This window comes from Magnolia sinica, chromosome 4, assembly GCF_029962835.1.
Source record: "Magnolia sinica isolate HGM2019 chromosome 4, MsV1, whole genome shotgun sequence".
Taxonomy (NCBI): domain Eukaryota; kingdom Viridiplantae; phylum Streptophyta; class Magnoliopsida; order Magnoliales; family Magnoliaceae; genus Magnolia; species Magnolia sinica.
Genome location: NC_080576.1, coordinates 67,891,220 through 67,916,303, shown reverse-complemented (window position 1 = coordinate 67,916,303; position 25,084 = coordinate 67,891,220).

The window sequence follows — 25,084 nt, the reverse complement described above, 5'->3', positions numbered from 1 at the left end:
TCGAAAATAGTGCTCCGGTTGGTAAGGCGTTGGTGGAGTGACCTCAAGTATAATCAATTGAACTTGCCTATCCACTGCTTGCATTAGGGGTGATGCCCTACAACTTGTCTATCATATGTGATTAACTAGGACTGATGACCCTAGATGGATCCCCGTTGGGTTAATGATATAAAGGGAGGTACCTTAGCTTCTGGAATTCTGTTGTATGAATAAGCCTAATAAACTACTTGGCTAACATGACCATGCACCACGTTGCATGTGCTTTGGCGAGAAAGCGCATGTTTAGGGAGTTTCCATGCACGACCGTGAGATGAAGTCGCTGAGGGAGTGCAGGCGAGGGCATGCATCATTTCTGCATATCATCCTTGCATTAACAAGAGTAGTTAGGATTGTTTGATGTATTGCTTTATCATTACTGCTTGACTGAATTGATAACATGTTAACCTTTGCTTTATAGTTCCACTGAACTAGCTACTCATTCCTACCTGGGATGGTATTTTAAAACACCAACCAGACTCTATTGTAAATGTAGGTAATGGCAAAGTCTATGTAGCTGAAATGGACTTCATGGACAAGGAGGAGGAATTCTCCTATGTTCAGCTATCAGGTGGGTCTTCGTAGACCTTATTTTGATTCGACGGGATTATAGGGTTGCATGGATTAGTTGGACAGTTACACCTTGATATTTGTAAATTTTGGAACAATACATGTATAAATTTAGCCTGGAATCATACTCATACTCTGGGGAATGAGAAAAACTTACATACTGTATATACCTATCTTAGTCTTCCGCTTGCTTAATTTGATTATCTCTGGAATATGATATGTTGTTTTAGTGTAATCCCACTCATGTTAAATGCACTAATATGGACAACATTTAATCATCATTATCTATGTTGCATAAGTGATGCGTTAGAACTCGAGAGTTGAGCTTTGCTCGACCCCTGATTTTTAGGGCGTTACACAAAATCTGAGAAAGAGAGAGAGAGAGAGAGAGAGAGATCGTGATGGAGAGGAGGGACCCCGCCACTATGGGCCCTCCATTTCTTACATTACATACTTCAAACGGGTCCCACCACATGTGGTCCCAAAAAAATGAAATTTAACGGTGGATCAGCCACCTATCGACCTTCTTCTTGAGCTCCTTAGACTCCTATGCTCCTTGCCTTTTGTTTTAATGGAGGTTGATGGAGATTGGAAGGTTGAAATGGGGGTATTGCTTGGGAGTGAAGAGAGAGAATGAGAGAGATGGAAGTGATGGGATGAAAAGAGTTGGAGTGATGGGTGATGCGTGATGGGGGGAGTGATAGAGTTGTAAGAAAGGGATGGGTGGAGAGAGAGAGAGAGAGAGAGTTGACTTTGGAAATGGGAAGGAATGGGTTGCTTGTAATTGTGGTATGGTGTGTACTTGACCTGATTGATTGATTGATTGAATGATTGATTGATTGAATGATTGATTGATTGATGGGATAGGTCACAAAGATTCTCTCAGAATTTGCACGCGCTACGTTTCTTCAGAATGAACGCGGGCCTCCTGGCCCGAGTATCGGATCGGTGCGCGAGTCACTGCGTTGGAACCGCGACGACGGCACGGTCACTAGGGTACAAGTTTCGGGTCGAGCCGACTTTGGTATGCAGGACTCTACTTAGGATCGCTCACAAACGTCGGATACAAGTTGAGGGTTGCTGAAATTTGACAGGGAGGACCACGGAAGCCTACAGAATAGTACGAACTAGGATACTGGTCTTACACATTTGATGTAGTCCTTCAAAAGCTTACTGTCCTTCTAAACGATGTGAAGGAGGTGGGCAGGTGCTTAGAGCCTCTTCTTTCCCCCGATAAAGTTCGTGACAAAGGCTTGGCTGAGTTGTGAGAATGAACTAATAGAGTTTGGTTTCAATTGCTTGAACCACAGTCGAGCAGCCCTAGCTAAAGTTAGGGAAAAGGCTCGGCACATGACTACGTCAGATGTGTCGTGGAGCTCCATATAGACTTTAAAGGACTCCATGTGTTCCGACAGGTCGGTATTCCCTGAGAATGGAGCAATCTGAGGCAACCGAAACTAATCTGGCAGCATGATGTCTGTAGTGAATGAGGGATCGGATTCCTCTATTATGGCTTGTGTTGGTGCGTTAGTTCGGTAGGCCTACTGCATGTCTCTGATCTGATCTTAAAAGTTCTTTAGCTCGGCCTCCCGAGGTTCACTGCTCTCTGCCGTAGATTTGACCGAGGCTTTACAGCGCTTCTTTCGGTCTAACTCATGGAATAGATCGGAAGCAGGCAAGGCCACGATCTCTGAAACATGAGACAGGGATGGTTTAGCCGAGGTATGTCGTTGGCTCCTCTAGGAGGGTGGTCGTCTCCGCTGAGAGGCCGTGCATGTACAAGAAGGGCCGATTTGATCATCCTCCCTGTTGGTTCTTTGAACATCTTGTGGCTGCAGTTGTTCCAACATCTGCTTCATGTAGCCCATGTTCTCTCTTAGCATTCTGACCTCCTTTTTAAGGGAGTTCAATCGTCCTCCACTTGCATGAGACCAATGACCTTGCCTCCCGGAACTGGAATTAGCATGGCGTTGTGAGGAAGAGCCTTGATGGCTTTCCTGTTGTTCGGGTTGCTCCAGGGGAGGCGGTGTGCCTTCAGGTGCAACTGGAGCTACAACTAAGGAGAATCGAGTTCTTTTCTTCCCTTTTGCCATTGTAGTTTTTCTAATAAAGCAGGAATGGCTAAAATGCCATTCTCACAGATGGCGCCAAACTGTTGATGCAGTTTTCCAATAGACCCTCCTTGGTTAGCCCCTAGGGACCTACACAGAGAAAGGTAATAGACAAAGGAGACATTGGCTTGTATAGGGGACCCTCCAATGCCTAAGTTAGGACCTTGGGTCTTTTGTAGGATTAGATCTCAAGGAAAAGAATCACCAGTTCTTTACAACCCCAAGTGTAGGGTCGTGACGTAGTAATAATCTCAGTGAGACTGAGGTTGAATCCATAGGGACTAATCTCATACGTTTCTGAAAGTAACTAGAAGCAGAACTAGAAGAAGATCTAAAACTAAATCTGAATAAATGGAAGACTACTTGTGAAATATTTAATTAAAATTTGTGAATTTAAAGGTGGGAACTGGGGTTCCAAGGATCCACCTACAGCTATCAGGATGTTTCCTTGTATAATTTAAGGAACACAATTGGAATTAGAGACCTGTTGAGGGTCAAATATTGCATATTATCCCCCATTTATATCTTGGTTTTATGAACATGATAATGCTTAATGTTCTATTTTACTCATGTTTGTGTTGCAAGGTGAATTTAAGAGCTTTGATTGAAAAGGATGCTAAAAGCATGGATTTGATGCTCAAGAATTACCAAGGTAAGGGATGGATCTTAGGAGACCAAGATTGAAGAATTCATATGCCAAAGATCCAAGAAAACCAAGTGAGGAATAAAGAGAATCAAAGATTTGAAGTGAAGAAAAGGAATCCTAAAATCATCCTGAAAAAGCATATTCTGAAACTCTGGATCATTCTGTGAAATTGAGTAAAGTGAAATCTATTTTGGAAAACTGCACAACGTGAAGTCCATTTTAGCAAACTACGAAAATTTGAGGCGGTTTCTAGATTTTTCCAACTAGGTGTGAAAGTTGGAGTTCCACAACTATAATTAGGACTCCTTAGGATGCTCCAAGGCATCTTTTAAGATTTAAGGAGTGGAGCAAAAGGGTGGAGAAGCCGTCACCAAGAGTTTTTCTTCTTCTTCCTTAGTTGTTTTCATGTTTTTCTTAAGAGACTTTGGTCCAATCATGTCTATGCTTAGCTAAACCTCTTAGCTAGGGCTAAGAGGTGAAGCTTGTAGCATGATGGAATGTTTCTATTACTTTGATTCATGTTTATATTAAACTCCATGGATTCTAATTTAATATTTAAGGAATACTTTCAGTTTTTAATAATTTATTGTGACTCAAATTACAATAGATCTATAATAGCTTTGAGTATATTCTTTTCCTAATTTGAGATTGTGAAATTAGTAAGTCCTGTTGTCCACCATCATCCCTTGGGCATGGTAGGATCATGGAATCCTTCCTAACCTTCCCAATTCTCCTGCTTTGAAATTATGAGATTTGTAAATCCTGTTATTTGTCATTATCTCCTAGGCATGGTTTGGTGATGGAATCCCTGCCAATTATCATAGTTCTCCTTCATTGAGAATTAGGTTAATAAAAGTTCATATTTGGTTTTATTGATATATTTTCTAATTGGATAGGATAGGAGTCCAATTTTAATTATATTACTTAAATCAGGCAAGAGGGCTCCCTGATCACTACAAGTGGATCCTTGGTACCCTAGTTCCCACCTTTAAATTCTTAGCTCTAATTACTCTATTCACAATTACTCTCTCAAATACTTTAGAATTAGTTTCACATCTTCTTCTAATTCTACTTCTAGTTAATTTCAAAAACGTACAAGTTTCAATCCCTGTGGATTCGACCTCGGTCTTACCGAGATTATTACTATATCACGACCCTACACATGGGGTTGTGAACAAGTCCTATCCTATCCAATTGGAAGATATATCAATAAAATCAAATCTGAACTTTCATTAACCTAATCTCAATAAAGGAGAATTGTGAGGGTTGGAAGGAATTCTATCACAAAACCATGCCTTGGAGACGATGGCTAACAATAGGATTTACCAATCCCACAATCCCAAAATAAGAAAAAGAAGATACTCAAAGCTATTGCAAATCTATTATAATTTGAGTCACAACAAACCATTAAAAACTGAAAGTATTCCTTAAATATCGAAATAGAAACAAAGAAGTTCAACAAAAACAAGAATTAAAACAAGAAAAATATCCCAAAAACACTACAAGCTTCACCTCTTAGCCCTAGCTAAGAGGTTTAGCCAACCATAGACATGATTGTATCTAAAATCCTTAAAGAAAGCATTAAAAACTATGAAGAAATGAAGAAGAAACTCTTGAAAGAAGGCTCCACCTTTTCGCTCTGCTCCTCAAAATCATAGATATCCTAAAAAGTGCCTAAGAAACCATATTTATAGCCTAGTTAGCGTAAGATCTCAAAATCGCCTCAATTTACGTAGTCCGCGTAACGCCTTCGATGTCATATAAGGGATTTGAATCCGGAAGTTGCGTCTTTTCACTTTTCACACCATAACTCTTCTTATCATCGAACAAACTTTCGATGCCATCGAACAATCTTTGATGCCATCGAATTGTCTTCGAGTAATTGAAAAAGTATCCAAAACATTCCAGCGAGTTGCTTCAAAATTCTTCAATAAATTCGATGCCATCGAATAAACTTCAATGTCATCGAACAATTCTTCGATGTCATCGAGAGAGGATTCGAGTACTCGAGAATTGCATCCAATGTATCCATCAACCAACTTGATTTTCATGTAAAAATTCGATGTCATCGAACTCTAGCTTCAATGTCATCGAACAGTGGTTGATGACACGATCAGTTCCGATGTTGCTAATTTATGCACTTTGCACTACGAACTTCCTTCCTTCTCCACCTGGTTTCCTTAGATCTTGGGGTCTTGAAATCTTCAATCTTGGTCTCCAAAGATCCGTTCTTTACCTTGGTAATTCTTGAGCATTAAATCAATGCTTTTAGCATTCTTTTCAATCCAAGCTCTTAAACTCACCTTGCAACATAAACATATATAAAATATACCATTAAGCATTATCATGTTCATAAAACCAAGATATAATTGGAGGAAAATATGCAATATTTGACACTCAATACACTTCCCAACCAGCATTTTGCTAGTCCCAAGAAAAACGTGCATGAAGTACTTCTCACTCTTCAATGTTCAAATCCATTTTTAGAAATCAATCCTTTATGTAAATAAGTATGAATGAGTAGAATTAAGTTGAGAAAATGGAATTTTAAAAACCTAGACCCAAATCATATAAGCAATCAATCAAATCCATTCTTTATTAATTAAATCAGAGCATAAGTTCATATATCAAGTTTCTCAATGTGCTCAGTGAAAATTAATTTACTTCTTATACAGATACTATCTTTTTCATAATGTTAGCCATGCTCATCATTTTAAGATTGGTTGAAGACTCAAGTGCTGATTCCGAACTTCTCCCCTTTTCCTTCTTTTTTCAGTTTTTGATTTTATATCGATGATCACTTTTTCTTTATTCATTCTTTCCAGTCTTTTCTAAATTTTTCATCCTTTTCAAACTTTCCATTCTTTTTATCACACATGACCTTTTTGTCGATCTCCTGTTTTTTAACTGGTTCTTTTCATCTTTTAAGGTGGATAAAATTCTCCAAACTCAATTCTCAACATCTATCAATGATCATCATACTAACGATTAGAAATTCTACTACCATTTACAAGAGGTGGATTGAACGTACCTTGTGATTTGGATTATCATGATATTCAAACTTCCTCTTAATTAATTGAGTGTAAGAACCGCAAGTGATAGGCTACTTAGTTTATCAAACTCCAACAATCCAAAATTCGACTTCTATCCTATCATCATACTTAAAACATTCCTAAATATGCACATTATCAATTTCCAAATAGGTTTTATCTCGAAAAATTGAAAATTTTCCACAATTTTTTTTGCTCAAAAATAAGAAAACGCTGATTAGTCTAACTAATTCACACTCCAACCTAAAATCTACATTGTCCACAATGTAAAAGATATAAGCATGCAATCCATATGAGACAACGAAAGGAAAGGAGAAGTGATGGAAAGGTAGTACCTGAAGATGGAATTTTGAGGCTTTCTTCCAAGGATCTCAATGTGAAGATGGTTTAGCACAATGACAAAATAAACGGAAAGCAAACTATCCTAATCCTAAATTCTATGAAAGTAATAAACCTAACTACACCTCCATCAAACTAGGGGGTCAATCCTGGAACAAGATTAATCAGAGGTATGGACATGTCCTCTGAATCAAATTTCTCAACAAACGAATTTAAACGATGTCCATTTACTTTGAAAACATTGTCATTCATTGGATTCTTTATCTCGACGACCCCATGAGGATAGACATTAGTAATTGTGAAAGGATAAGTCCAATGAGATCGGAGTTTATCCGGAAAAAGATGCAACCGAGAATTATACAGAAGAACTTTTTGACCAATCAAGAATGATTTCCAAAGGATGTTCTTGTCATCGAACACCTTCATCCTGTCCTTGTAAATTCTCTAGTTCTCATATGCATCATTCCAGATTTCCTCGAGTTCATTCATCTGAAGTTGCGTAGCGAATCAGTATTGTCCAAATCAAAGTTCAAATTTTTAATAGCCCGGTAGGCTCTATGTTCCAATTCCACAGGCAAGTGGCAAGCTTTCACATAGACGAGTCTAAAGGGAGACATTCCAATGGGAGTCTTAAAGGTTGTACGGTAAGCCTAAAAAGCATCGGTCAAGTGGATTGACCAACCTTTGCAATCTGGGTTAACCGTCTTTTCCAAAATGTGTTTAATTTCCCTGTTGGAAATCTCAATTTACCCAATTGTTTGTGGGTGGTATGGAGTGCTCACCTTATGAGAGATGTCATATTTCTTCATTAAATTTGCAAATGCCCTATTCCAGAAATGTGAGCCTCCATCACTAATGATACCTTGAGGTGTTCCGAACTGGGAAAGGATATTTTCCTTTAAGAATTTAATGACTATTTGATGGTCATTGTTCTGGTACAGGATCGCTTCAACCCATTTGGTGACAAAGTCTACTGCTAGTAAAATGTATAAATTTTTAAATGATTGGAGGAATGGCCCAATGAAATCAATGCCCCAGTAGTCAAATGCTTCAATGATCAGTATGGGATTCAGAGGCATCATATTTTGATGGGACAACGCTCCCAATTTCTAACAACGCTCACAAGCTTTCCAGAACTCATGAGTGTCCTGAAACATAGTGGGCCAATAGAAGCCACACTACAGAATTTTGGTCATGGTCTTTTTAGTAGAAAAATGACCACCACAGGCCTGAGAATGATAGAAGGAGATGATACTTTGGTGTTCATTGTCTGGCACACATGTCCTTATAATTTGGTCTTAGAAATATTTAAATAAATACGGGTCGTCCCAGAAGAACTTACATATCTCGGTAAAGAATTTTCTCTTTTCTTGCACAGTGTAATGAGTCGGTGTGAAACCTGTGACAAGATAATTACCAATATCAGTAAACCAAGGTAAGTGGGAGATTTTAAATAATTGTTCATCAGCGAACATGTCGTTTATGGGTGTCATCTCAAGGGAATTAGGGAGATCAAGTCTTGAAAGATGGTCAGCCACTACGTTCTCTACTCTCTTTTTATTCTTTATTTCTATATCAAATTCCTGGAGTAGGAGGATCCATCGTATCAGGCGGGACTTAGCATCATTCTTAGAAAGAAGATACTTTACTGTCGTATAATCTGTGTAAATAATGATCTTAGATCCAATCAATTAAGACCTAAATTTTTTCAAAACGAATACTACAGCTAAGAGTTCTTTCTCTTTACTATGTAATTCACTTAGGCAGGATTTAAAGTTCTACTTGCATAGTGAATAACATAAGGCTTCTTTTCTTTTCTCCAGCCTAACACCGCCCTAATAGCATAGCCAGATGCATCACACATAATTTTAAAATGAATGCTCTAGTCGAGTGGCCACATAATAGGTGCAGTGGTCAACATGCCTTTGAGCTTAGAAAAATCTTCTTGGCATTGCTCAGTCCACTCGTATGGTACATCCTTTTGAAGGAGATTGCATAAAGGATGAGAGAGGTGACTAAAGTCCTTTATAAATCTTTTATAAAATCTAGCATATTCTAAGAAAGATCGCACGTCTCATATGCTCTTGGGTGAAGGTAGGTTAGAGATAAGATCAATTTTTTGCTTTATCTACCATATTTCCCTTGGACAAAATGATATGTCCAAGAACGATTCCCTTACGAACCATAAAATGGCACTTTTCCTAATCAAATTCTTTTCTTCACATCGCTTCAGCACATGTTTCAAATGATCCAAATATTCATTGAAGGATGGAGCAAAGACAGAGAAGTTGTCCATGAAGACTTCTAAATATTGCCCCACCATGTCAGAGAAAATACTCAACATGCATCGCTGAAAAGTGGTTAGGGCATTACATAGTCCGAAAGGCATCCTTCGGTAAGAAAAGGTGCCAAAGGGACATGTGAAAGTGGTTTTTCCTTAATCTTCAAGGGCTATCTCTATCTGCTTATAGCCTAAATATCCATTAAGGAAGCAATAATAGGAGTTACCAGCTAGCCTTTTCAAAATTTGATCAATAAAAGACAAAGGAAAGTGGTCCTTCCTTGTGACGGTATTCAACTTCCTGTAGTCAATGCACATTCTCCAACCAGTTGTAACTCTAGTTGGCACGAGTTCATTATCGACATTAGCTACGATGGTGATTCCAAACTTCTTAGGAACCACCTGAGTTGGACTCACCCATTGACTATCCGATATAGGGTATATGATACCCACATCCAATAGTTTACGAACCTCGGCCTTAACCACTTCCTTCATGTTTAGATTTAGTCTACATTGTAGTTGTCAAGAGGTCTTTGCATTATCCTCAAGATGAATGTGGTGAGTACAAATCAAATGGTCAATTCCTTAAAGGTCCACTGTAAGACCCGTGTCCTAGTCCATACTGTTCTGTTAGCTTCCGCGGTCCTTCCGGTCAAATTCTGGCAACCTTTGCACCGTATTCGGTGTTTGTGCATGATCCTAAGCCAGGTCCCACGCACCGACGTCAGCTTGATCCGAAAGTTGTATCATAGCGACCGCGTCGTCGCCGCAGTTCCAATGCCGTGACTTGCGCATCGAACCGATACCCAGGCAAGAAGATGCCGATCTGCGTTTATTCCGAAGAAACACAGTGCGTTGCGGATTTCGAGGGAATCTCTACACAATTAGTCCCATCAATTAACCATAAATGCATCCCATACATCGAGTACTACACCCATTCCCTCTTTTTCCAAAAGTCCACCATCTTTCCACCTCACCATTCCTCTTTTTCTCATTTTCAACCACAACCATCTCTCTTCTCCACCAATTTCAAACTAAACCATACCTCTCATCTCCAATCTCAACCATTCATCTTTCATCAACCTCCATTAAAAGTGAAGGTAAGGAGCTAAGGAGTCCAAGGGAGCAAGGAGAAGGAAGATAAGGTGGGTGCTTTGTCATTATTTTAAATTTCAGGGCCCACTTGTTGGTGGGACCCATCTGGATGTATGTGATTTAATCAAGAGGGCCCATAGTGGCGGGGTTCCTCTATCTCACCATATATCTCTCTCTCTATCTCTCTCTCTCTCTCTTTCTTTGTAATGGTGTGGATCCCACTAATATGTGTTACATCTACCCCGTCCATCTACATCAGACGGTGTGGCCCACTTTATTGTAGGTGATGATCCACACCATCCATTGTTTAGATGGCCCGATGCATTTTTTTTTAATATACATATATGTTATATCCACAATCAACCATCTAAGGGCTCATTTGTACTCAATGAGAGTAGAGATAAACATACTCTCCTATTCTTGCTCAAGGTAGGAAGAAATCACCACTGGGTACATCTCATCTTGACCTAAATAGATATATTTCAAATCAGAAGGTAAAGGCTTTAGGTCAAGCTTCGGTGCTTTGAGGTTAGATGGTAGAGGCACTATATCAGTTTAGGGTAATTCTTCAAATTATGACCTCCACCGGTTAACTTCAAGTATCGGTATAGTATTAAGTATGGCATCCATCTCCCTAATCGTATCATCATCTAAATGATGGGAGTGGGCCAAGCACATCTCCAAAGGGTCAGAGTATAGAGTCAGAAGGGCTCTATCTTCCACAAAAGAGTCAATCATGTTAATGATGTGGGTATCGTCATCGTCATCTGCCTGTTTGCTCATATTGAAAAAGATATTGAGTTCCAATGTCATATTTTTGAAAGATAAATTCATGACTCCATTCCTACAATTGATGATTGCATTTGATGTAGCAAGGAATGGGCGACCAAGAATGATGGGAATTTGAGTGCTCATATCTACGATGGGTTGAGTATCTAGGATGATAAAATCTACTGGATAATAGAATTTGTCAACTTAAACCAACACATCCTCGATTATCCCTCTCGGTACACGAACTGAGTGATCAATAAGCTGCAATGTGGTCCGGGTAGGTTTTAATTCACCCAGACCCAGTTGTTTGTAAATCAAGTAAGGAATCAGATTTATGCTTACTCCTAAGTTAAGAAGTGTGTGCTCAATCCAGTAGTTTCCAATTACACAAGTGATGGTTGGGCTACCAGGATCTTTGTATTTTTATGGCACATCTTGCTTTAGGATGGCACTCACTTTTTCTGTCAAGAAGATTTTTTTAAATGTTTTACCATCTTTTGGTCGTGCATAAATTTTTCAAAAATTTGGCATATGAAGGTATTTGTTTAACAGCATCCAGCAGAGGAATGTTGACGTTCACTTGTTTAAGCACCTCTACAATGTCCTGAAAGTTAGAGAGAGGTTTTGGTCTAATCAACCGTGGGGGGAATGGAGCAATCAACTTGTTTTGAGATTCCAGTTCCGATCCATTTGGGACAATGTTAGGTCTATCATTCGTATCATCTTCCAGGTCCTTAGACTTTTCAGCTCTTACCGAAACAGATTTATCAATTGTTTTCCCACTCTTAAGAGTGGTGTGTTGAGGGTCAAATATTGTATATTATCCCCCATTTATTACTTGTTTTTAAAACATGATAATGCTTAATGTTCTATTTTAATCATGTTTGTGTTGCAAGGTGAATTTAAGAGCTTGGATTGAAAAGGATGCTAAAAGTATGGATTTAATGCTCAAGAATCACCAAAGCCAAGGATGGATCTTATGAGACCGAGAATGAAGAATTCACATGTCAAAGATCCAAGAAAACAAGTGAGGAATGAAGAGCATTGAAGACTTGAAGTGAAGAAAAAGAACCTTAAAAATCTGCATCCTTCGACTAGTCTAAGCCCATCTTCGACCAGTCGAAGAATCCTGCTCGACTACTTGAAGATTCCTTGACTCGAACTCCAGTGACAAAATCCTCTAAATTCCTGTCATCCTCGACTAGATGAAGGTTGTCCTCGACCAGTTGAGGGTTACACAAATGTTGTCCGAACTGCGTAAATTTGAAGTAGTTTCCAGAAGTTTCCAACTCGGTGCAAACGGAGGTGATATACAACTATAAATAGGAGTCCCCAGGGCATCCCTAGGCATCTTCTAGGGTTTGAGGAGTGGAGCAAAAGCATGGAGAAGCTGTCGCCAAGAGTTTTTCTTCCTTTTCTTTTGTTGTTTTTATGATTTTCTTAAGAGATTTTAGTTTAATCATGTCTATGGTTAGCTAAACCTCTTAACTAGGGCTAAAAGGTGAAGCTTGTAGTGTGATGGGATTTTTCTATTGCTTTGATTCATGTTTATGTTGAACTATCTTTGATTCTAGTTTGATATTTAAGAAATACTTTCAATTTTAAATGGTTTATTTTAACTTAAATTATAATAGATCTGCGATAGCTTTGAGTATGTTCTTTTCATGTATTGAGATTGTGAAATTAGGAAATCTTTTTGCTTACCATCGTCCCATGGGCATGGTTGGGTGACAGAATCCTGCCTAATCTTCCTAATTCTCTTATGATTGGTTGTGGGATTTGTAAATCTTGTTGTTTGTCTTGTCTCTTGGGCATGGTTTTGTGATGGAATCACTTCCAGTTCTCACACCTCTCATCCATTGAGAATTACATCAAAGAAAGTTCAGATTTAGTTTTACTGAGATATCTTCCCATTGGATAAGATGGGACTCTGATTCCAGTTGTGTCTATGAATCAAGCATTACTCTCCTTAATCTCTACAAGTGGATCCTTGGAAACCCTAGTTACCACTTGTTTCAAACAAGAAACAAATGCATTCGATTTGGGGATTTTATTCACTTAATAATTAACAAAAGAAGATGAAGAAGATAACCACAACATTTATTCATTCTAAATTCTTTTACATCCTTTCTCTCCTTTGATTTCAAAATAGAATATTCATAGAACCATAATACAAAGCAAATGTGACATATATCTAAATCAATCCTTTGATCAAATCTGAAGCTTTTTGTTGATCTTTAACTACTGAAGAAATCGTACATATGTCACTTTAACGAAGAAACATTATTGTGTGCGGTCAGCACTTCATGCAGGAGCATTGTGCACTGGAACACTCTGCTGGAGGGCACTATGCGCTGGCGAGCACTGTGCGCTGACAGTGTTGTGCACCGCATTGTACTTGTTCCGCACAATAGGTGCGAACTCTACCTCCTTCTCTCTAAGGTCTGCCCCTCTTCTTCCCTCTTCCTGAACCTGGTGCTAATGACCCCTTTAGAAGGGTCACGGGGTATTTATAGCCCTCTCACACGTGTGAGTATGCCACATATTCATCGTGCGGTATTCATTATGCCGATCTCTAATGTGCGGCCTCCACTGTGTAGATTCCACTGTACGGACTCCATTGTGCGGCCTTCATTGTACAGATTCCACCGTGCGGACTCCATTGTGTAGATTCCACTATGCGAACTCCATTATGCAGATTCCACTATGTGGACTCCATTGTACGGACTCCATTGTGCGGACTGACCTATTTTTACCGCACAAAGCCTTTATGCACAACAAAAGTCACCTCTCTCTCTCTTTTTATGCCTCAACAGATGCCACCTTGATCCTGTATTTCTTATTTTTATCTACAAAACAAGAAAATGTAGGATTAATTCTTTAATATTCAAATTAATTTTCTCTCTTTTCTCATTGTACGTAATTCCAAACCCGCGCACGAGGCTTTTCATGCACAACACATTTTGCGCACAACAGGGTCCGCGAGCCTATATAAACCCGGCCAAAGCTCACTTTTTTCATTCCTACTTCATAGCATCCTTCTCTTTCGCTGAATTTTCTCATGCACTAAATCTTCTTGCGCATAACCACGACTTGCGCGCAACAACGACTTGTGCACAGCAACTTCCTGCGCACAACAGTAACTTGCGCACAACAATTTCCTGCGCACAACAACATCTTACGCGCAACAACGACTTGCACACAGTAACTTCCTACGCACAATAACTTGTGCACAACAGTGACTTGCACATAGTAGGACTTCTATACACACATAACTTTGAACTTTTGCCTATCTCAACTTGCTTGCTCATCGAAATCCTTTATTAAAACTTTCGCAGATTTCTAATGGCCCGTTCTAAGGGATCTCATACTTCCCCAAATGTCGCCGAACCATCGACCCTCAACCACCTGAAACTCATTCCCAAAAGAGGGCTAGATCTTCTGAAGGTTGCTCTTCTTTCTTCAAAGTACCAACCCCTCCCATAATTAACTTCGCTGATCAAATTCAACGCTTGTCTAACCATATCCGCACAGCTGTTCTAATGAGAGAAATAGATGGACCCCCTACCGAAGGCCGAGAGTCTGACTGGGAAGACTGGCTAAAATCCACCACCAATCTTCGAACAGATGACACTCGTATGTCCCCTGCCGAAGCTTCCCCCTCTCCTGCAATTTCGAAGAAAGTAAGAGAAAAGAGTAAAGATGAAGCCTTTTAAGAGAAAATCTGGGAGCACAACAAGAGACATTTCTAGAATGCCTGAGATAAAATCAAATCTAATACTGATGCTATCAAATTCAGAAATCCTTACAAGGATGAGGCTATCATCATCCCTTTGCATCTCCAACGTCATCTGTCAATAATCTAAAGTGAGCCATCTAATTACATGACATAAAACTGACTCCTATATGTGTCAAACCGGGTTATCAAAGAGCCAAAAATCCTCGAGGGCTTTCTCACCAAGAAATGCCTAATCCAGAAGACCGGACAGATATCATACATGTGCTTCCTTACGCCGTGTTAAAATCTCCATGCCATATACCCTACACATTTCTTCGAGACAATTCAACAACACTTTCGTGATCGTGACTCATTATGGGGAAAGGATGAGTTTAGGACACGAGGTTTTTGGGGCAATTGTTCATACTATAATGCATGGACCAAGGCAATCTTGAAGAAATATAAAGATGTTCTTGTTGCAACGAAGATATATTTTGTTATAGAAGTCACCTCAAAGTTCTTTCACAAGGACACCATGATTTACAAAGGCTTTCTAAAGTACTAGTCTTCTACTACAAATTCTTTTCACCTCCCGGTTGGTGAAGTATCACCCTGTGGGATCTACATAGGATGGCAGGTTTACCTATCTCTAGATCCTTTCTAGATAAGTATGATCCTATGAACGAGGAATTTGCTTACGTTGACCCCAATAGGGTACCTAAGATTTCCGCATATACCATTGAACTCTTCCGCGAGATGTCTTATTTCCCAGATGTTCACAAGATATCCCCTCTTTAATGGCTCACGCATTTCTCATGATACCTACTGTAAGCATTTTAACATTCCTTTTCTCTTTTAAATAAAATTTCTCACACATGTATATATCCTTATTTCATTTTTCTCATCCCTTAGGTTCCCTAGTAGTCATTGCATCGAATTGGAAGCAACTCGCAAAAAGATAAAGGGCCCAACCAAATTCACCACTGAGACCGAGTTAGCTGCTTTCTTGGCTTATTGGTTAAGCTTGGTCATCCTTCCTAGTTTGAAAAGCTCGGAGTCTGTTTGACCAACTTTATTCGTAGCGGCAGGCACTATGGCAGAAGGTAGGAAAAAATACTCTCTAGCTCCCCCTCTGTTATGTTCACTATATAGAGCTTTTGGACATGCTGTGGTGCATTGCTCAAGCCCAGCAATTGGAGCCACATCCTCTTTCACCCCATGGCACTATTTTTCCGGCTGGCTTGGCATTTACTGACTTTGGACTTATGATGATCCGGAGAAGGCCTATGTCCATCCGGAACATCTACCCTTATGGCATTTCCTTAAGCGAAAGATGGTAAAGAAGGGGTATGACTGGATAATGGATAAGATTGAAAACACGAAATCTATTAATTTCTTTCCATTTTATTTAAATTACCAAGTTGAAGATAGGGAGGTTGAAGATAACAAGAACTTGGAACCTATTGAGAGGACCTTCTTTCTTTGTATCTGCTCCTCCAACTTACCCATGCGAGAAGGGGTAGAGTTTTGGAGAGAGCCGTACTATCTGAGTAGATTTGCCAGACAATTTGAGTATGATCAAGCCGCACCTCAGGCAAGAGAGGAGGTCACATGGATAATGAGAAGTTATGGAGTCGGCCCCTAAATTGGGCTCTGATATGGAAGCAGCTCTTGACAAGAAATTTTGGCTCCCGTTTTCTTCTCTTGGGGTATAATCATCGAGTAACAGCCTCATACACCTACATGCGGTGGTGGATGCATCATTACTACTTGGTGCGCAATTGTTTTCCCATGGATCGTCTTATCTGGATTCCTCCTCCGCGTTTGAGAAACTACAAACCAAAGCAAGGAATCAGATATTTTATTGAAAAAGACATGCCGCTGTTCCGGGGCAACTTTGTCACAAAATTTCTGTAGAAGAACCAATTAGAGAGATAAAGTTGCCAAATACTCTAGAAGGATGGATCGCTTTCAGCTCTCCTTTAGACTTGATAAGACAGGGAGAAAGACCAGTTACTCCTTGTGATGAATTCGAGACCGCGGGTGGTATTCTTCCTTCCCCTACTCCTTAAGGAAGAGACCAACCTAAACATCCTACTCCTGTCACCTCTCCTGTTACAGAGCCTGTCACAACTACAACTTCTCCCACCATTAACCATGCAGCCACCATAGTCGTCTCTGCCATGGGTGATGCAACAGCCACAGTCTCTCCTATTACAGGTCATGCTACAGTTATAACTTCCCCTACTGCAAATCGAGTTACTATTACTACATCTCCTATGACTCGCTTGTGTGCCAAGTCATTGTCTCCTGAAGTTTTGGCACAACAGGCCCCTTCTCCTGTTCGAAGCACTCGTCTTCTCCCTATGAAGACTGATTACAAGGGAAAACAAACCATGTCGGAAGAAGATAATTTGTCAGAAAACTCGACTAACACTACAAGTAGCGATACGTCTTCTTCTACAAGCTTGACCGACGAAGGAGACGTCTTATTAAATCAAGAAACCAATGTTGAAGTAGATATTAAAGAAGAGGATGAGGCTAGGGCCAAATCTCCAACTCTTGACACCCAGATCAGTCGTCTAATGCCTCTCTTCTAATCATAATGACCTCCTTAGAAGAAGAACAACTTGATTATGGAAAGTCTGGCTATTCTCCTGGATAAGGCTGATGATATTTATGGACTTACGAGCATGTTTCCACATTGCTCTGATATTATATACTTAGCACTTACCTTGCACACACACTTACACCAGCCTCTAAGCTTTCTATAAGCTTATGCATGATAGATGCATGCAAGTGGCGTTAGGTCGCAGCAGCGTTGAGCTTGGAGCATGTAGCAGTCTTCTGGAGCTTTAATTTTTTATATATGTATATTTTTTCCTTTTAGCACTGTATTCAACTGTTTATATTAGTGGATATGTGATGATAATGTTGCCTTTGTGATTTAGGTAAACTTATGGTTATGCTTCTTACGAGATAAATGTATGTTGAAAAATCCTCCTTAAAGGATCCCAGAATCGAAATCTGGCATATGGGCGTTGGGAGCAGAGAATGGGGCACTACGGAGGCTGTTGGCACCGGATTTGGCAATCAGGAATTTTGTGAGCCTGGTTTCTGAGTTTGGGGTGTGACAGAAGTTGGTATCAGAGCATAACTTAGGAATACCTGAGGATAACATCACATATCAATGATAACTATCCTTCACTGTATGATTGTTGAGAACTTAGAATGATTAGGTCCCAGAGTTCAGATGACTTAGTAACTTTCTAATATAGCTCCCTAACATTAAGATTGTGAGGCTGCATAGTATTCCAGTCTCGATCGTTTCTTACTAGGATCCGAGGATCAGTGAGGTCATCTTAGTATAGAGGAGGCATCTTGGGAGTAAGAGGCTAAGATTCGTGGGCGTTATCCCCATCGCTTAGGTGTTTGATTATGTTAGTATGTTGTGATTATATCTATAGTGATGAGATTTTCCCTCCCTTGGTGAGCTCTATAATTAGTTGTGTTATGGTTTAAATTTTAAGGATGAAATTTTTATTAGGAGGGGAGAGCTATAAGATCGTACCATTCCGTAGGCTTTCGCGATCCTCCCTGTCGAATTTCGACACACCGCGACCTGTAATCGGCATTTGCGCTCGACTCTAAGTTGCATCCCTTATATCTGAGTCAACTCACCTCGAGACTTGTACCATCACGACCACGCCATTGCCGCAGTTCCAACGCTACGTCTTGTGCACCGATGCGATACCCGGGCCAGGAGTTGTGGGCCCACGTTCATTTTGAAGAAACGCCGAGCATTGCAAATTTCGAGAGAATCTCTACAACCCATCACATCAATTAATCAAAGTACAACCCATCACTCTATCACATCCCCAAGTACACAAGCCATTCCCCAAGTCAACTCTCTATTACACAACCCATACCACCCATCGTTCATCAATCCATCCATCACTCTCTCTCTCATTTCTCTCTTCACTCCCAAGCAAGCAAGAAGAGTGGACGTCCAAGCTCTAAGGAGAGAAAGAAGAGCTTTGTGTGTGGCCCACTTCCTACCCTAAGATCCTCACCATCCAACCCCTCAACTCTCATCATCTACCATCAAAGAAGAAGCCTAGGAGTTTAGCTTGCCATGGATCCAAGAAGAAGAGTAAACGGTGGGTGATCTAGGATTCCTACCATTGATCTTGATGATTTGAGGGCCCACTTGTGGTGGGACCCATTTGATGTATGCATTATAAGAAATGGAGGGTCCATAGTAGAGGGGTCCCTCCCCTCCATCACGATCTCTCTCTCTCTATCTCTCCCTCTCTTGTGATGGGTGTGGCCCACTTGATCCATGCCGTACAAAGCCGTATGGGCCCACCTAGATGAATGTAGCTGGTGGGCCATGTGTATGTAGACCCCACCTTAATGGACATTATATCCACCGTCTAGTTCTAGATCGTCCAACAGCTGAGGCTATTAGACTACGTGAAAGGAAAATAAATATCAGCTCTATTCACAGTTGAGGTGGGCCGAACGTGTGGACCCACCTCTGATGTATGTGTTTCATCTATGCCATCCATCTATCCAGATGGTGGATCCCACGCAGCTCAGAGTTGCTATTGACATCACCAAGTTTGGTGGGTCTATACCCGAGGTATGTGTAATATCATCCATCCATTGGTGCGTGTGGGGCCCACCCCACACATGCTGCACGTGTGGGATGGGACCCACCTTGATGTATATGCCCTACATCCTCACCGTCCATTAGGCTGGGACGGTGGGACTGACCATGAGATATATGTTATATCAAAACCGTCCGTCCATTTTTCTAGCGTTTGGGACCCACCCACACATGTAGTACGTGTGGGGTGAGGCCCACCTCTAATATATGTATTCTATATCCAAATCTTCCATCCATTTTGAGCTGGATGTGGGACCCGCCTTGTATATATGTATTCCAGCACCGTCCATTTGTATGGGGCCCTACACGTGTGGTGCATCCACACCGTCCAGACCTTGGACGGTGGGACCCACCCTCACGTGGGGCCCTTGCATGATGTAAGTGTTGTATCCTCACCATCCACGTGGACGGTGAGGACTGCCATGATGTATGGGTTATATCCAAACCATTCATTTGGACTGATCATTTCAGGGCATGAGCCCAAGATTGAGCAGATCCAATGGTAGGCCCAGCAGTAGGAATTGCTAGCCGCTGGGCCACTTTGATGTATCTATTCATCCATCGGTCCACCTGGTTAGGTGGACGTGTCGGATCAGCCCACGTTCTGGATGCCCCATGTTTAGTAGGACCCACCATGATGCGTGTTGTATCCACATCGTCCACCTATTTGGACGCCAAGTAGGCAGGGACACTGGTGGGCTAACCGGTCAACAGCAGCCCACCTTGCTATGTGTATTTTATCCACTCTGTCGTTCAACTGTGGCCCACTTTGATGTACTTATTTCCCATCTATTTTGGTTGGGCCCACTTGTTGCGCGTATAAGAAGCCCATACAATGCGGCCCACTTGAGGTATATGAGGCCCATTGTAATTGTATAAGGCCCAATGTGATGTATATATAGCCCATGAGTGAGGCCCGATGTGTTGTATATGAAGCTCATGTGATGCGGCCCATGACAATGTATATGAGGTCCATTGTGCTATATGAGAGACCCTGAGAAGAGGCCCATTGTGATGTATATCAGGCCCATGTGATGCGATCCAATGTGATGTGCATTAGGCCCATGAGATGTGGCCCATTGCGATGTGTAAGGCCCATGTGATGTAGCCCCATTATGATTTATATGATGCCCATGCGATGCGGCCCACTTAATGTATATGAGGCCCATGTGATGAGGCCCATTATGATTGTACGAGAGGCCCTTATGTGAGGCCATGGCCCCCACTATATGTTTGGCCCTATGAGGGTCACTTCTTGGGAGCAATGTTGGTTAAATGTCCACATTGATGGGCAATGATGGTTAAATATCCACGTTATGACCTTTCCTTAGGCCTTGTTAGGCCCATTCTCATTGATGTCGATTATCGATGCTGATTATCGGTGCTGATTATTGAGGCCGATTATCGATGCTGATTATTGATGCTAATTATCGATGCTGATTATCGAGGCCGATTATCGGTGCCGATTATCAATGCTAATTATCAAGGCTGATGTTGATCATCAATGTCGATTATCGAGATTGATTATTGATGCCAGTTATCGAAACCGATTATGAGTATGTGACAGCATAACATAATGATACATGCCCATACGCATCATCTGCATGTTTGTTATGAGATGTTGTTGACCATTGCATATGTCATAGGGCAGGTTGTTCATGGGACTCCCTGATAGGTGGAGTCGTCCCACATGAGTGCACGGTATGCGCAGAATTGATGCATGATTGGACTGTGTGATTCATGCATCTTATATTTTATGATATGACTACTGTACGCCCTAGCGATATCAGGGTCGTAGCCTCCACAGGCATATCGTGGATGGCCAGATGGGACATTGAAAATGTTTAATTCGAGCATTTAGGCACGTTAGATATCCATAGGTGAAAGTCCCTAAACCTCCGTGGCCAGGAGACGCTCTAACGTCTAAACCGAGTGGATATACATAAGCACCCGAGTGCCGAATACTAGTAGGCCACGTCTCCCACTATGTCATAGTCAGTTAGAAGGGGGTGTGGCCTTATCCGCCCGAGTGAGGGGGCTTTAAGCTAAGCTGAGTTTGACCAGCTCCCAAATGGGTCCGCTATCGACGAGCCAGGTAGGCATTGGCATACTACTGGCAGGTGAGTAAGGAGGTCTTTGCCACTTGCATGGCTATGTGGCTAGGGAGGCGGCAGCCAGCGTGGAGTGTAATAAACCCCGGTGATGATCCCAAAGATGTACGGCACTAATATGTGGACTTACTGAGTGGGAGTTGCGTACTCAGCATTATACCCATTCATTCATTCATTCACCATCCACTCAGGCTGGTGGTGCGCAACTAATTGTTATGAGTACCTTCGCAATGGCCAAAATTTCAGTTGGGGCGTGCGGCCAACCTGAGATTAGGAGTCTACCACATTGAGTCGAGCTATCCAAATTTAGGTATGGGACTAGTTTGGATAAAAGTCCCTTATGATGGACCCTATAGCATGCGATATTACGTACTATCATCCCGACTTCACACTCTAGCTTGGTCATTTCATTCGCACTGCATATTGCATTACATCCGCAGCATATAGCATTTTGGATTGTTATGTTCCTGCATTTATATGGCCTAGATACAACTGACGGTATTCATAGATTCGTTAGGATTTACAAAGTGCATTGCATCCTTAGTATATGATATCTGTCTTACTATGTCTCGCATTGCATGACTGATCTACATTGCTTCCTCAGTTTATGATATTGGCTTATTATGTTTTTGCATCACATAGCTTGGATAAGGCTGATGATATTTATAGACTTACTAACATGTTTCTGTATTGCTCTGATATTGTATACTTGGCACTTACCTTACGCACACTTACACCACCCTCTAAGCTTTCTATAAGCTTATGCACGATAGATGCGTGTAGGTGGCGTTAGGTCACAACAACGTTGAGCTTGGAGCGTGCAACGATCTTCTAGAGTTTTGATTTTTGATATACGTATATTTTTCCCTTTCAGCACTGTATTCAACTATTTATATTAGTGGATATGGGATGATGATATTGCCTTTGTGATTTGGGTAAACTTGTGGTTATGCTTCTTACGAGATAAATATACATTGAAAAATCCTCCTTGTAGGATCCCAGGATCGGAATCTGGCATATGGTCATCGGGAGCCGAGAATGGGGCACTACGGAGGCTGTCAGCATCGGATTTGGCGATTAGGAATTTTGTGAGCCCAGTTTCCAAGTTTAGGGCATGACGGTGGCCCTTTTTGGACAGTGCCTTAGTTGTTCTTAACCATTCAGCTCGTCTGGCCCATGTCAATGTTCAATCCCTTCAAGGCTCCTTATCACAGTTCTATGATTCTACCAAAAATTTAGAAGCAGCACGAAGTGTAATCGTTGCTCTAGAGATTTTGAATCGTCAAAGAGAACTAATGCTACTCAAGGAGAAACTTTCTCGAACGGACGACATCCTTTCCAATTGTGGCACTGTTAATCAATCTCTTCATGAGAGGCTGAAAGCTTTTTATAGAAATAAGACAATCATCGATGACCAAATCGCCATTCTGGAGAAAGAGATTATATTGCTCAAGGTTCGAAGAGAAGAAGAGTAGTCGAATATGTGTCAAGTTAGGGAGGAGCTTGAAACGAATACTCAGATTGCTGACATTGAAAAGGTCGAACAAGCGAAGAATAGGGAAGTTGTCGCCTCTTTGGAGTTAGAATTGGCCGGCGTTCCTGATCATGCCAAGATTATTCTTGAAGCTGAACATACAACTGCTACAACACAAATTCAGTTAAAAGAGGAATTACAGCGTTATGCAGCAATGTTAGGCATGTCTGAGGATTTATAAAATTGTATTTTCATATAAATTTCCTTGCTTTTTTTGTTATATTGTGTTGATGAATGATAATGTTTTGTTTAAAGAAAGCACATTCTTGGCAATACAATAATTGGTTTTGGGATACATGTTAACGCAATACTTTCATAGTCATGCTTCATTATATCTACAATTCATCATATTTACGAATCATAAAGCATTCCTATGTGATATTTATTTTAATGGGTGGAACTATTTCTGTTTTATAGTCAGTGGAGTTAGTTTTGCACACAGTTTAAGCTCTTGAGTGGTGGAGCAAGCAGTTTCTTAGACTCATGCGAGAGTTAAGTCTTACACGAATGGTCACTATAACTCTCTAGAGTTCATGGGACTTATCGCGGCCGGGGAGTTCACAAACCGCGATCCATCAGAGGTGCCTAATGACGCTATTGGGGCATGAACTTGGTGGGATTTACGCACAGCACTGGCCACAGTAACTCTCTACAGTTCACAGGGGGCACAAGTGCTACCTTTTGGTTCCAAATCCAAGGCCGCCAGTCCATTAATGAGTAAGCTAAAAACCCTTCCTCATGAGTTACTACTGGAATCAAACCAGGAATCTGGGGGGTCTTACGCATGATTGGCTTAAAGCACACACTTCGGCCCGCTTTTTCTTAGCCTGCAAGGTCATACCCATTCACGAGAGGGTATTTTCATCCTTCCCCATGATGCTGTCGGAAGCTCTACATGCGGCATTGGTCTCACGCGTGATTGGCCATTAGGGACTTTTAGTCATTGGCTCCGCCTGCTGCCCGCATGGGTATGCACATGATGTGGCCTATACGAGCTTTTTAGGGTCACTGGCACTACACTGCTACCCAAATAACACACACACACACACACACACACACACATATATAGCGCCAATGATAATAGGTCTTATGCGTAGTTGGCCATAGAGAGCTTGGCTAGGCTACCTTAAATGATAAGCTACCATCACTGTCATCAACTTTATATGTGGTTGGCCATATAGTTTTATTCCACTTTCAAAAATGGTGAATCAATAATTGATATTTCTCCGCTATTGATAATGTTCTGAGAACACTCATATTATATTTAAGATAATGTATTAGCTTGGCGATGATAGCAATTTTGATAGAATGAATTTGTATGAGCGATTGATGACGACAGCGAGAGTTGCCAATTTTGGCGATAATCATCATCACTTGGCGATTTTGACAGCATTTGACGAATGTGACGATGATCATTGACATCAGTGGCAATCATCGACGCTTGACAGCAATCATCAATGCTTTCAATCTTGATATGCTTGATATATTTTGAGTAGCCTTACTTGAAAATTTCGACCTTTTATTCATTCACATGAAGAGGAATACATGACTTTGTCTTTTGAAGCCGTTGATCTTTCTACTTTTCATGCCCCCTTTTGATTAGGAAGCATTGCTTTGAGAATCTTCGTAATAAAAATCATGCCGCATCACCTCGTATTGTTTACCCAAGATTATCATTGCCCCCAGTCTTGAACTAATCAGGCTTGTGTGCTCTTATCTCCTTTTTTATTTCATATACTTTCCTTATAGCGATTTCACCTTTATTAACCATCTTCTACAACTTATTCTTCAAGCTGAAACAATTTTCTGTTTGATGTCCGAGGAAACGATGGTAATGACAATAATCACCTTCACTCATTTTATTCATTTCACTTAGACGTTTTGGCCGTGGCAATACGATCTTTTCAGCTGCCAACAATCTATTCAGCATAGGGAGCATGTCATCTTCTTCGAATGAATATTTCTTATGAGCCTTGAGCTGCGCAAATTCTTTCTTCATTTTCTTATCTATATGTTCATCCATGTATTTTATAGCAGATCTTTCTTGCCCTTCCTGTTGATCTTTCATTTTTCTTTATCCTTTCATTGTATCGGTTTCTCCTAAGATTCGGAATCAAGTGGTTTATACAAAAGTTAGACACTCTTGTAAT